Source organism: Galeopterus variegatus, unplaced genomic scaffold (assembly GCF_000696425.1).
Source record: "Galeopterus variegatus unplaced genomic scaffold, G_variegatus-3.0.2 Scaffold101, whole genome shotgun sequence".
NCBI lineage: Eukaryota > Metazoa > Chordata > Mammalia > Dermoptera > Cynocephalidae > Galeopterus > Galeopterus variegatus.
Genome location: NW_007726212.1, coordinates 376710 through 391480, shown reverse-complemented (window position 1 = coordinate 391480; position 14771 = coordinate 376710). Strand labels below are relative to the sequence as shown.

The window sequence follows — 14771 nt, the reverse complement described above, 5'->3', positions numbered from 1 at the left end:
CCGCTCACCCCTACCCCACCCCGGCTTTTCCTCCTCCCCCAGCCGAGGTACCCGGTCTCCGGGTTTCCACACGCATTCAGAAGCGTGAACTCACCCGCCGCTGAGGAATTATTACTGTCTTCGCTGCCTTCCAGGCTCCAGGTTACGAGTGGGCTCCACCAGGTCAAGGTTTCTGCGCGCCGCTCGCCCAGAGAGTGCGTCCGTCCGCAGCGCCTATTCGCACAGGCCGCAAACACAGCCGCGCTGCGCGGGGTGCTTCTGGAGGTCTTCCTCTTGCCCGACGTGCACTGCGGCAGGGGGCGTGGAGCGGAGAACCATAGAGAGGAACATATATAGATAGTCTCCGCTGTTGGCTCTGACTCACCACGCAGAGAAGAATAACCATAGAGAAGGAGTGGCTAGGGGTGACTAGAAAGGCTCGAGCTGTAAATTACGACCCACCCTGCCATTTTTGATTGGAGCTGGTCGAATCTTATGACTACGCGACGCCATCTTGAGGTCAAGGTTCCGCTTGGGCACGGCGCGAGTGTTCTTAAGACTTTCTCAATTTTCGTAATTTTTCTGGGATCAGAATTCTTCTCTGTGATTCTTTCAGGTTCGAGGAGCTGATAACTGGGCCCAACGCAGAACCTCCGTAGAAACCCCGAGTGCTAATTTTTCCCTAGAAAACAACTACTCAATGTCAAGGAATAATCGGCAAAGGCTGGAGTGGTTTTCTGAAAAAGTGCACACCCATAAAAGCTTTTGCACTATTGGCTGTGGTAGGTCGAAAGAGGTGGCTAGAAGATGTTGGAAATACGTAAAAAGGCCTGTAAGGTTATTTAACAGAGCTTCATTCCGTAACGTAAACGTGCTAAAAAGAACTTGGCTTATTAAATTAATGGGAAGGGGCTGGCAGGTTAGCTCTGTTAGAGCGTGGTGCTGATAACACTAAGGTCCAGGGTTCGATCTCTACTGACCAGCTGCCAGAATTTTTAAAAATTAATTAGTGGAAATGAACGAAACTATTCACAAATGATTAGATTCAATTTACGGACTTTATATGTAATATCTATTTATAGGCCTTTGTTTCCCAACTGCTTGGTTCTCAGGTTTATAATTTATTTTAAAGTTATTGCTTCCCTGAGTACCTGGTTCTGTGCTAACTGCTGAAAGTACGAAAGTAAGTGGGAGTAAGATTTGCTTTTGTCCTGGAGGAACTGCAACAAGTCGGAATAGATGATAAACCCTGACCACCTTATAAAAACTGGAAACATATCTACACACTTCCTGCTTAAATTTGCTCTATAGCACTTATAATCATCTACCATATCATATATTTTTAAATTGATTTTGGTGGTCTGTCTGCCTTTACTCCTCTAGCATGTAAACGTAAGGAGTACATGGATTTGGCTGTTTTGTTCACTGCTGTAGCCCCTGTGCCTACAACAGTCCCTGGAACATAGCAAGCACTCAATAAATATTTGTTGAATGGGGGCCGGCCCATGGCTCACTCGGGAGAGTGTGGTGCTGATAACACCAAGGCCACGGGTTCGGATCCCATATAGGGATGGCTGGTTAGCTCACTGGGTGAGCGTGGTGCTGACAACACCAAGTCAAGGGTTAAGATCCCCTTACCGGTAATCTTTAAAAAAAAAAAAAATATATATATATATATATATATTTGTTGAATGAGGAATGATTATCAATTGATAAGTATCAATAGAACACAAAATGCAGTGGGAGCACTATTAGGAGATTCTACATATAACTCTTTACCATCTGTAAAATTTACAACCATCTGTATTTCTGCTTGTTACAGTTCCAGTTGTACGACGGGTTCGGATCCCATATAGGGATGGCTGGTTAGCTCACTGGGTGAGCGTGGTGCTGACAACACCAAGTCAAGGGTTAAGATCCCCTTACCGGTAATCTTTAAAAAAAAAAAAAATATATATATATATATATATATTTGTTGAATGAGGAATGATTATCAATTGATAAGTATCAATAGAACACAAAATGCAGTGGGAGCACTATTAGGAGATTCTACATATAACTCTTTACCATCTGTAAAATTTACAACCATCTGTATTTCTGCTTGTTACAGTTCCTTACCATTAATCAAGGTTAGTAATACTTATTCCCCAGAGAAATTGCCAAGATTAAATTAACTAATGTATGTAAAAGTACTCTGTTCAGAAAAGCGTTAGTCAAATGCTACTTATATTTTGTAAATAAAAAGAGTTTGTGCCTTTTTTTACATCCACAGGCAGAAACACAGAAATCCTCTCAGGTTACTCTATCCGTTTGTATTGTTAGAAACACTGTATATGAATTCATGTATTATTTGTGTAATAAAATAAAACCTTAAGGAGAGAGAAGTTGTTTCAGACAACAGTTTGCTAACTTTCTTGTAGTAGGTGTTTATTGTTTATGTTTACCCAGCATGCATTCTCCCCACCCTTTAGTAGTTTGGATAGGAAGTCCCAGCTCTAGCCAGACCCCTTTAGACACAAGGATAGATTTATATCCTAATCAAATCTTGATAATTTAGCCCTTATATTGTACCAGGCATTATATTAAGCATTTTGCAAACATCAACTCCTTTAATCCTCATAACAACCCTCTGAAGTAGAAACTATTGTGACTCAGATGAAGAAACTAAGGCTTGGAAAAGTTAAATAATTTGCCAAAGTTTATACAAATAGTAAGCAATCCAGTCTGGTTCCTGAGTTTGTGCTCTCAGCCATTACACATATCTGCTTCATCCTATCAGGAATAATGCTAAAAAAGAGGGGAAAGGGACTCTATATTTTTCACTTAACTTGAACTTGGGAGGAATTAATGGGGATAAGAATTAAACCATTCCCAAAGAAAGCAGAGCCAAGAGAGGATGAGAGATTTTTTTACAATATCAGTTGAAAACATGGATTCAGCTATTCCTGAAGCCAGCTGTGCTTCTAGGCTTCTTGGTATATGCTATGAGTCAAATGTGACCCCCAAAAGTTCATGTATTGGAAACTTAATCCCTATTGTAGCAGTGCTAAAAGGGTGGGAAATCCAATTATGCTATTTGAAAGGTGGGGCCTTTAAGAAGTGATTAGATTGTGAGGCCTGTACCCTTCTGAATGGATTGATCCATTCATGGAGTAATGGGCATAGTTCTGAGGGCTTTATAAGGGAAGTGAGAAGATTAACTCACTCTTGCTCAGCCTATTCTTACCATGTGATACCCTGCACTGCTGTAGAGAGTTCTCACCAAGAACAAGGCTCTCACCAGATGTATTCCGTGGAATTTGGACTTCCCAGCTTCCAAAACTGTAAGAAATAAATTTCATTTCTTTATAAATTACCCAGTTTCAGGTATTCTGTTATAAGCAATGAGGAATGGACTAATACAGTATGTAAGCCAATAAATGACTTTTCCTAAATCAGTTTGATTTGAGTTTTTTATTCCTTTGACAGAGCCTTAAATGATACATATACTTGTATATCACAGGTAGAGGACAGGCCAAGCCACTTGCAATGCCAATCAAGCCCCTCTGAGGAGTTCTTCTTCACAGACCCTTGCTGAGCAAAGTGACTGTAGAGAATTAATTTGGGTATTGGTGGCCATATTATGTGGATTCTGACTGTATTCCTGTGGCCACATCTGACCCAACTGGTCAACAGTATATCAGGTGACCTGTCAGGAAAACATTGTTTAGCTGGACCAAGCAGATCATCTCAAAAATTTAAACTGGGGCCGGCCCGGTGGCGCACTGGATAGTGCGCCGCTTGGGAAGCGCGGCGGCGCTCCCGCCCGAGGGTTCGGATCCCACATACAGACCGGTTCCCGCTCACTGGCTGAGCGAGGCGCGGGAGCAACACCGAGGGTTGCAGTACCGTTGCCGGTCCCCGGTCCGGTACGGGCATGACACTGAGGGTTGCGATCCGTTGCCGGTCACAAAAAAGACAAAAAGGAAAAAAAAAAATTTAAACTGGAGATGTAGTGGAGAGAGCCAATAAATTGATAGAAGAGAAAAGCAGCGATAGGGTAGGTGAAGCATGTTAAAGACAGGTCACTAGAATAGACACCTTTGCATATTGGATTGGGAGGAGGAAACTATTGCAATTCTTGTGAAGGCGCCTGAACTGTCATCAGAACTACCAGACTTGGGGGAAGAAGACATAACAATTACAATTCCTTGAAGTTGATACGGGGGAAAGGGAGGGGGGAGGGAGGTTTCGGTAATTGACCACGGTAATCAACCACATTGTATATTGACAAAATTTTTTTTAAAAAGATCTATATTATTTATCAAAAAAAAAAAAAAAAAAAAAGAACTGCCAGACTTAAGGTGGTATCCTGATGTTCTAGTATCCCAGAAGCCCAGCTTTAGTTCCTACTTTGTCATTTCAGGGTATATAACACTGGATGATAATGATCTGTTTGTTCACATGGTCTCTCCTATTAGTCATTGAGTGCTCTGAAGGAAGGAACCATGTTTATTCACCTTTAAATGGCTAACCTAGACACATAATATTCACAAAATTAATGTTTGGGCTGGCCTGTGGCTCACTTGGGAGAGCGTGGTGCTGACAACACCAAGTCAAGGGTTAAGATCCCCTTACCGGTCATCTTTTTGTTTAAAAAAAAAAAAAGTCTGAATATAGTATGACACCATTATGAGCCCAAAAACTGTCTTTACTAATAATTTATTGTTTACAGAAACATATATTTTAAAAACTAAAATACTTTCTTTTTTTTTTTTTTTTTTTTTTTTTTAAAAGATGACCGGTAAGGGGATCTCAACCCTTGGCTTGGTGTTGTCAACACCACGCTCAGCCAGCGAGCAAACCGGCCATCCCTATATGGGATCCGAACCCGTGGCCTTGGTGTTATCAGCACCGCACTCTACCGAGTGAACCACAGGCCGGCCCAAAACTAAAATACTTTCTATTAGGGAATACTCAATAGAAAATGCAGGATATTGGTTCCCTCTTAGAGGGAGTAAAGGTAATGAGACTACAAAAGTGCACACAAGTGGCCTCAATGGTTTGGATAATGTTCTACTTTATAAATTCAGTGCTGGGTTGACTGGCTTCAGTTTTATTATGCTTCATAATTTATTTTTAACATTACATATATCTTCAATTTACCAAATATTACATAAATTTTATTTATTTATTTATTTATTAACTTTACGAACTTAAATGACCCTTCTCTCTCTTTTTAAAATTTTTTTATTGAATCAAAATTGATTATACAAATTTGGAGGGTTCAACATTGAGATATGCTGATCAAATCAATATTACTAGTATATATATTGTTACAAATCGTAATTATTACTTATGCCCCTTGTCCAATCCCTCTCCATCTCCCTTTCCCTCCCCCCTCCCCCCCAATCACCCTAGATTTCTTCTCACCCTCTGAAAGAATAATGGTTACTCTGTTGATTTGCTCCCCAATGATCTGTCCAATGCTGAGAGGTGTGATCAGGTCCCCCAATACTATCATAGAGCAGATGCCTCTTCCATCACTCTGAAATGGGCTCTTTGGAGGGAGACATCATCTTCTTTTCTTTATCTCTGCTGGTGACCCTCCTTGTGTTAACGCACTCAGTGGCTGGCAGACCATCTACATGGTGGTTGTGGTGTCTAGCCACTTTTGTGGCAGCCACGGTTATCATGGTGGCTGTGGTGGGCTGCCCACATGGAGATGTTTTTGGCATGCTCCCTGGTGCTGGTGGTGTGCCTGGTTGTGGAGAGTGTCTGATCCCCAGCTCCATACCCCAGGTCCCTGAGTGGATCCCGAGGCACTGGCACGGGGTGCCTGGTTGTGGGAGGGGAGTCTGGTCCCAGACTCCATGCCCTGGGTCCCAGGCAGGCCCCGAGGCACTGGTGCAGGGTGCCTGGTTGTGGGAGGGGAGTCTGGTCCCAGACTCCATGCCCTGGGTCCCGGTCAGGCCCCGAGGCACTGGTGCAGGGTGCCTGGTTGTGGGAGGGGAGTCTGGTCCCCTTCTTCATGCCCCGGGTCCCTGGGTGGGCCCCGAGGCACTGGAGCAGTGAGCCTGGTTGTAGGAGGGGTGTCTGGTCCCTTTCTCCACGCCCCAAGTCCCCAGGTAAGCCCTAAGGCACTGGAGCAGTGAGCCTGGTTGTGAGAGGGGGATCCAGTCCCATTCTACTTGCCCCAGGTCCCTGGGTGGGCCCTGAGGCATTGGCGTGAGGTGCCTGGTTTTGGGAGGGGGGTCCGATCCCCTTCTCCAAGCCCTGGGTCCCCTGGTGGGCCCCAAGGTGCTGGCAAGATGTGCCTGGTTGGGGGAGGGGGCTCCGGTTACCAGCTCCATATCCCGGGTCCCTGGGTGGGCCCCTGGGTGGGCCCTAAGGTACTGGCATGGTGAGCCTGGTTGTGGGAGGGGGGATCCAGTCCCCTTCTCCATGCCCCAGGTCCCCAGGCAGACCCTGAGGCACTGGTGCGGTGAGCCTGCTTGTGGGAGGAGGGTCCGGTCCCATTCTCCATGCCTCACACCCCCAGATGGAGCCCTGAGGTGCTGTCATGGTGTGCTTGGTTGTGGGAAGGGGGTCCAGTCCCCGGCTGCTAGCCCTGGGTCTGTGGGCAGACCCTGAGGCATTGGTGGTGTACCTGGATTTGGGAGTGGGGTCCAGTCCCTGGCTCCAATCCTCGGGTTCCTGGGCGGGGCTCCAAGGTGCTGGCAGCATGAGTGGTTGTGTGCAGGAGTCCTGCCCCTGGCTCCATGCCTCATGTCCCCTGGTGGGCCTAGGCCAAAACTAATTTTTTAGGGGCCGGCCCGGTGGCGCACTGCTACAGTGCGCCGCTTGAGAGCGCAGCGGCGCTCCCGCCGAGGGTTCGGATCCCACATACAGACCGGTTCCCGCTCACTGGCTGAGCAAGGTGCAGGCACAACACTGAGGGTTGCGATCCGTTGCCGGACACGAAAAAAGACAAAAAGGAAAAAAAAAACAAAACTAATTTTTTATCCTTTGCTTACTTGTAACATGGGAGAACATCTGTGGGAACCAGTACTTGAGAATGTGGTTAAGCTAAATTGCTGCTTTGCTGCTGTTTCCCTAGGGAAGACTTTTTGTGTAACTCAAGGTTTAATGGTTGACCTTACACATACTTCTGGCTCTGATACTCAGTGCACCGGAGTAGTGTAGAAACTCTGATCTGGGCCTGAGTTTTTTCATTAAACTGCACCCCATGCAATTCTGCATTATTCCTGACCAGTCTCCTCTGAGTGGTCCTGTGTTGATTGGGGGGCAGATCAACTGTCCTTGCTGTGTCCCAGTGTTCTCCTGGTGGGCCTGTCTCCCCCACCACCCATGCTCCAAACACTTCCCATGGGATGGGCCTTGCACCAGTCCCCTGTGTTGACTCACCAGCCTGTGAGTGGCTCCCCTTTTTTTTAGCTGTTCTGGCTCCTCACTCCTACGTGGGTCCATGGGAAACCTATTAGTGGTCTTGCTGTCCTGGGAGCCACCAAAGTCCTCTTCTCCCCTTCTGCCTCCAAGTAACTCCATCTAAGGGGCACAGCTGCGGCTTCTACTGGTTCCTGCTCCATGTGCTCCAGCATTAAAGTGGCCTCAGGCCAAAGCGCTGAGAGCAGTTTTTTTCTTTCTCTCATCAGTGTTTCTCCTGCCTTCATGAGTTCCATAGGTCTCTCCTCTTCACCTGAACTCCAGTGGCCCCATCTTGGCTATTACATTTTTATAGTTGTAAATTCATTGATTTGTGGGAGAGAGTGATGCTGGGGACCATCTATTCTGCCATCTTGACTGGAACTCCTAAATTTTAAGTTAAAAATAAATTATGCCAGCATACCTATATATACTTATAGAAAATGTCTGATTTATTTTGCTATTTAAAATTTTACATAAATGGAATGAATCATAGTTATTCAACTTTCATTTATTGTTTTTTATTTTATTTTATTTTTTCTCAACTTTCATTTATTACTAGGGCTATGAAAGGTTTGTTTGTTTGCTTTTTATTTTATTTTATTTTTTTGTTCTTTTTTCGTGACCGGTAAGGGGATCCTAACCCTTGGCTTGGTGTTGCCGGCACTGCGCTCAGCCAGTGAGCACACCGGCCATCCCTATATAGGATCTGAACCCACGGCGGGAACGCCACTGCGCTCCCAGTGGTGCACTCTCCCGAGTGTGCCACTGGGTTGGCCCATTTGCTTTGCTTTTTATTTTATTTTATTATTTTTTTTATTTTTATTTTTTTTCCTTTTTGTCTTTTTTTGTGACCGGTAACGGGATTGCAACCCTCGGTGTCGCGCCTGTACCGCTTCCGGCAACAGGATCGCAACCCTCAGTGTCGCGCCCGCACCATGCTCAACCAGTGAGCAGACCGGTCTCTATATGGGATCCGAACCCTCAGCGGGAGCGCCGCCACACTCCCTAGCACCACACTCTACCAAGAGTGCCACCGGGCCGGCCCTGCTTTGCTTTTTAAATGGTATATAGTGATTTACCTCATTTCAAAAACTGATCTTCAGATCCCCATACCCATCAGCCACCAAAATAAAAAATAAAAATAAAAAACCTGATCTATCTTTTAAAAAAAAAATTGCTACATTGTATTTATTGGGCCCTCTGGGCCCAACGCACAGAGGAAGCCAAGACCAGCGTCAGTGTTACAACTCTTTATTTTGTGTTGCAGCTCTTTGTTCAGTGTTATGGGGCCTCTTTTGCTTATAAGCAAGGAGAGCACTGAGGAGCAAAGACTCCTAAACCAGTGTCTCCCAGAACAAAGGAAAAGACCATCTTATATAGCCTAGATTCCTGTCCTTTCCCCATCCAAGTTCCCATTCAGGTCCGCTTATGTAAATGAGGGATGCAGTCCTGCTAATTTGAATTGGCTGATTATGGGACACACTGCATGGGTCACTTCTGGAGCCTAATTCGCATCTGGCCCTTGCGGGATGTGAGACTGCTATTATCTCACAGAGGGTGGGTTCAGGAAGCAAGCAAGCTAGGTCACAGAGGCCAGAGTCTGCAGTTAAGGCAGTCAAGCACAGAGTTTCTAAAACAGTTTTTCAAGTGGAAAAGGGGAAAGGCTTAACAATTAGAAAATGTTTAGGGTTCCCTGCAACATACTCTATATGGTTGTTTCATAGCATATCCATTAGGATGCTTTCGGAAGTAAGTAACAGACCCAACTCGAAATGGCTTAAGCAATAAGGAAATATATTCACTCATTCAGCAGAAATACTAGATAGGCTGCCCTCCAGGGTTGAGTGATCCAGAGGCTCAATAATTTCATCGAGAACAAAGTCCTTCCTGTCTCTTTTTTCCTGTGTCTGCTCTATCATCTTCAATGTGGGCTTCATTCTAAGGATGGCTCCCCTCAGGGTCATAGGATGGCTACACTGAGCCCACATGCTTTTTAATTCAGAAAAGAGATGGAGTTGATTTCAGAAGCTCTCTCAGAAAATCAAAGAAGAACTTTCCAGAAGCCTCAGGAACCTCAATTGAATCACATGCTAAATTGAGTTTCCTGCTCTTTCCTGAAACAATCATTGGCAAGACAGATGCATTTATCCTCAGATAGTCAGATGTATCCCTTGGCTAAAGGTGAGGTCAGCTTTCTTTAAAACCCAAGGTCCGTGCTGGGATAGGTAGACATCTGCACAAAATATAGAATTCTGTTAGAAAAGAGGAGGAGGGAAAAAAAGAAGAAAAAAAGTAGACAAGTGGAATAGGTGCTGAGAAGGCAACCATCATCCTCTATATAATTTATTTCATTATTCCCTTATTTATGGACATTTGTTTCTGTGATGATGAATTTTAGGAGTTAACTTGTGTTTCTTTGCCTCTCACGGATTTGTCACCCCTTTTCCCCTGGGTGACGGAGCCACCAAAGATTACTCAAAGTCCATCTCTTCTGAGCAGTGAGATGCCCCAGAAAGGGGTTAATATCCCAGAACCCTCAGTCATGAGGCATTTCTTCCATGTGGGAAATTAACCGTTAATTGGGGTTCTATTCCTGCATTTATTCTCCAGGCCAGCAAGCTACAGGAAGAGACATAGGTGGGGTTTTTGCTAAGTACAGTTTAACAAGTTTAATAATAGAAGCTGGTAACACGCAAGTAAGTCAGTCCATTAACAAAAGCTTGATCTTAACAAACATTCTCTTCTTACAGCAATTTCCCAGTATCTTTGCATATCAATCAGTAACCTGTCTTTGAACTAGCAACCTTGCTGTGTTACAATCATTAACAAAAGCTTGATCTTAACGTTAATTGGGGTTCTATTCCTGCATTTATTCTCCAGGCCAGCAAGCTACAGGAAGAGACATAGGTGGGGTTTTTGCTAAGTACAGTTTAACAAGTTTAATAATAGAAGCTGGTAACACGCAAGTAAGTCAGTCCATTAACAAAAGCTTGATCTTAACAAACATTCTCTTCTTACAGCAATTTCCCAGTATCTTTGCATATCAATCAGTAACCTGTCTTTGAACTAGCAACCTTGCTGTGTTACAATTCTTTATTTTACAACAGAGACTCAATAGCCTGAGGAAAATTTCCTGTCCCTTGCAAGGTCAATATTTGAAACTGCAAGGAATTTGGAAAACCAGGCCCTGTGAAGTACATTTGCTTTATGAATCCTCTACAAACTTGACTAGATTAAAGAATACGTAGAAGCCTGGTAAAGCATTATTTTTTGGTGTGTCTATGAAGGTGTTTCCAGAAGAGATTAGCACATGGGCCTGAGTGGAATAGGTGGGAAGGATCTGCCCTCAGTACGGGTGGGCACCATCCAATCCACTGGGGGCCTGCAGAGAATTAAAATTGAGGAAAACTCTCACTCTCTGTCTACTGGAGCAGGGATACATTCTTCTCTCCTGTGCATGGACATCCAAATAGAAACCCTTCAGGATTTGTGTTCCAGGACTTATACCAGTGACACTTCCAGTTCTCAGGCCTTTGGCCTTGGACAGAGAATCACACCATCAGCTCCCCTGGTTCTGAGAATAGGGGCTGGCTGGTTAGCTCGGTTGGTTAGAGGGGTGGTGCTGATAACACCAAGGTCCGACGATGGATCCCTGTACTGGCCAGCCATCCAAAACAAATGAAAAAAAAAATTCTGAGGCATCTGGACGTGGACTGAGCCATGCTGCCCACATCCACTTTGCAGACACCCTATCATGGGACTCCTCAGCCTTCACAATCATGTGAGCCAATTCTCCTATTAAATCTCTTATATATTTGTATACATACCCTATTGGTCTGTCTCTCTGGAGAACCCTGACTGATATGGTTTCCAATATGCACACACTTAAACAATTCTTCAGTTTTCATCTTGTACATACTTCCTTCTAAATATGTGCCTGTAACTCTCTATGGCTGAAATCTGTAAGTGGAAAGGCAAGGTGGAAGGAAGTGTATGTTCATTTCTAAATTTGAAGATACTGCCAAATAGTTTTTTTTTTAAAAGCTATACCAATTATATTTCTACAAACAGTTCAAACTTTAAAAATCTAACACTTTAATGGGAAACAACGGCATTTAATTTAGTGTAACTTTCACGTTCCTGACTTCCAGTAAAGAAGGTATCTTTTCCTACAACTGTTATCTGGATACGGTCCCCACCAGTCCAATGAAACTTCTTCTACATTTTTGCTAAGTCCAATGCATATTTCTTAACCCTTATCTTATTTTACTCCTCTAGCATTTAGCACTTCTAACCACTACACTTTGGCAAATTTCTTTCCTTGGCTTCAGTGTTCCCACAGTCTTCCTTCTTCCACTTTGTTTTTTCCTTTTAAATCTCCTCAGGAGGGTCCTTTTCTTCCTTTTTCTTTTCTTTTTTTTTTTATTATTATTTTTTTCTTTTTTGTCTTTTTTCGTGTCCAGCAACGGATCGCAACACTCAGTGTCGCGCCCGTACCGGACCGGGACCAGCAACGGGATCGCAACCCTCAGTGTTGCACCCGCACCTCACTCAGCCAGCGAGCAGGAACCGGTCTGTAGTGTATTAAATTTTAGTTTTTAAGATAAGATGAATTGCTTCTGCTAGACCGCAGATTTTGGGGTTGTATTTCATATTAGAGCAAAGAGAAAAATGGAAATTTTAGTAAAAATCCAGGCAAAGGAGGGGTGTTTTTGTTTTTATTTTTATTTTTTTTGCCTAAAGAAATGCCTTTATACTTTAATGAGTTTGAATCTTTTTTTTTTTTTTTTTTAAAGATGACCGGTAAGGGGATCTTAACCCTTGACTTGGTGTTGTCAGCACCATGCTCAGCCAGTGAGCGAACTGGCCATCCCTATATGGGATCCGAACCCGGGGCCTTGGTGTTATCAGCACCGCACTCTCCCGAGTGAGCCACGGGCCGGCCCAGGAGGGTCCTTTTCTTTTCTTTCTCTTCTTCCTTTTCTTAGCATGGAGCGTCCTTTTCAACTTTCATGTCTTAAAACGTTGCTCTTCCATAGGGTCCTGTCACAGGTCTTTCTCTTTTCTTACTCTAAATGATTCCCTAGCTGACTCATCTATGCTCAGGTCTTTAACAACCATCTATTACCAGGTCTATATCTGTAGTCTAGTTCAACTTGAGTTTCCTTCTCTATGTCCAGCTACCTTCTGAGCATCTCCACTAAGACGTTCCTTGGGCACTTTATTTATTTATTTATTTTTAATTTTTTAAATTTTTTTTTTCTTTTTTGTCTTTTTTCGTGACCGGTAACGGGATCGCAACCCTCAGTGTCGTGCCCGTACCGCGCTCAACCAGTGAGCAGACCGGTCTCTATATGGGATCCAAACCCTCGGCGGGAGCGCTGCCCACACTCCCAAGCGCTGCACTCTACCGAGTGCGCCACCGGGCCGGCCCTCCTTGGGCACTTTAAACCCAACATGGCCGAACTACACTCATTATTGTCTCTCTTGCTTTTCTTTCTCCCCGCCCTGTGTAAAATTCATATAATGAAATACACATTTTAAGTATTTTAAAATGTATAATTGAATGGATTTTAGTACATTCACAATGTTGTGCAACCATCACCACTATCTAATCCCAGAACATTTTCCTCACCCCAAAAAGAAACTCCATGAACGTTAGGCAGTCGCTTCCTAGTATCCATTCCCATAGTCCCTGGCAACTACAAATCAGCTTTCTATTTCTATGAATTTGCCTAGTCTAAGTACTGCATATAAATGGAATTATAAAATAGTGGCATTTTGTGTCTGGCTTCTTTCACTTAGCACAGTGTTTTCAATTCATCCATATTGTAGCATGTGTTAGTACCTCATTCCTTTTTATGGCTGAATTATTCATTCTGAATGATAATAGTACATTGTATTTATCCATTCATCAGCTGATGGACATTTGGGTTGTTTCAACTTTTTGGCTATTACGAATAACGCTATTATGGACATTTGTGTACCAGTTTTTGTTTAAACATATGAGGGTACTTCAAAAAGTTTGTGAAAAATGTATCTAAATATGATATGAATCTTTCCATGAACTTTTGAAGTACACTGGTATGTTTATAATTCTCTTGGAATTATTGTTAGGAATAGAATTGCTGGATTATATGGAAATTCTATGTTTAACTTTTTGAAGATATACCAACTGTTTTCCACAGCAAGTGAACCATTTTACATTCCCACCAACAAAGTATGAGAATTTCAATTTGTCTATATCACTGCCAATACTTGTTATTCTGTTTTTACCCCCCTAATTATACCCATCCTAATGGATGTGAAGTGATATCTAATTGTGGGGTTGATTTGCATTTCCCTTAAGTCTAAATATGTTGAACATATTTTCATTTGGTTGTTGGCCATTTGTATATCTTCTTTAGAGAAATGTCTACTCAAATCCTTTGCTCATTTTTAATCAGGTTATTCATCTTTTTATTAAGTCTTGAGAGTTCTTTATATATTCTAGATATTAAACCCTTAAAAGATATATGATTGCAAATGTTTTCTTCCATTCTGTAGGTTGTCTTTTCATTTTCCTTATAGTATCCTTTGAGGCACAAGTTTTAAATTTTAATGGATTCCAATTTATCTATTTTTCTTTGCTTATGCTTTTTGTGTCATATTTAAGAAACTATTGCTTCATCCAAGTTCACAAGGATTTATACCTATATGTTTCATGAGAGTTTTTCTTTTTTTTTTTTGGCAGCTGGCTTGCATAAGGATCGAACCCTGGACCTTAGTGTTATCAGCACCATACTCTAACCAACTGAACTAACCAGCCAGCCTTAGGTATTCCGTTATAAGCAATAGAAATGGACTGATACAGGGCCGGCCCATGGCTCACTCGGTAGAGTGCGGTGCTAATAACACCAAGGCCCCGGGTTCGGATCCCACATAGGGATAGCCGGTTCGCTCACTGGCTGAGCGTGGTGCTGACAACACCAAGTCAAGGGTTAAGATCCCCTTCCCGGTCATCTTTTTTTAAAAAAAAAAAAAAAAAAAAAAAGAAATGGACTGATACAATGGGCTACATTTGTTATAATTGATGAACCAACATCGACACATTGTTGTTAGTCAAAGCCCACAGTTTACATTAGGGCTCACTCTTTGTGTTATACAGTTCTATGGATTTTGACAAATGCATAATGCCATGTAGCTGCTGTTACATTAAAGTATCATTCAGAATAGTTTCACTGCCCTAAAAATCCACCCCCTGTGGTTCCACTTATTCATCCCTCTGTTGCTCCTGCCCCCAACCACCTGGCAACCACTGCTATATATATATATTTTTTGTTTGCTTGTTTGTTTGTTTTGGGCGGCTGGCCAGTGCAGGGATATTGAACCCTTGACCTTGGTGT

The 14771-nt window shown here is 43.1% G+C and overlaps 1 protein-coding gene across 1 annotated transcript in view; it reads right to left on the bottom strand.

Moving 5' to 3' along the window:
* The window catches only part of RBM25 (RNA binding motif protein 25), a 51371-nt gene extending 51082 nt beyond the window's left edge, over positions 1-289 (bottom strand). Inside the window, exon 1 of the mRNA XM_008583867.1 lies at positions 95-289. The gene's annotated coding sequence lies outside the window, so the exon portion shown is untranslated. The remainder of the gene's footprint in view (positions 1-94) is intronic.
* Between the last annotated feature and the right edge of the window lie 14482 nt (positions 290-14771).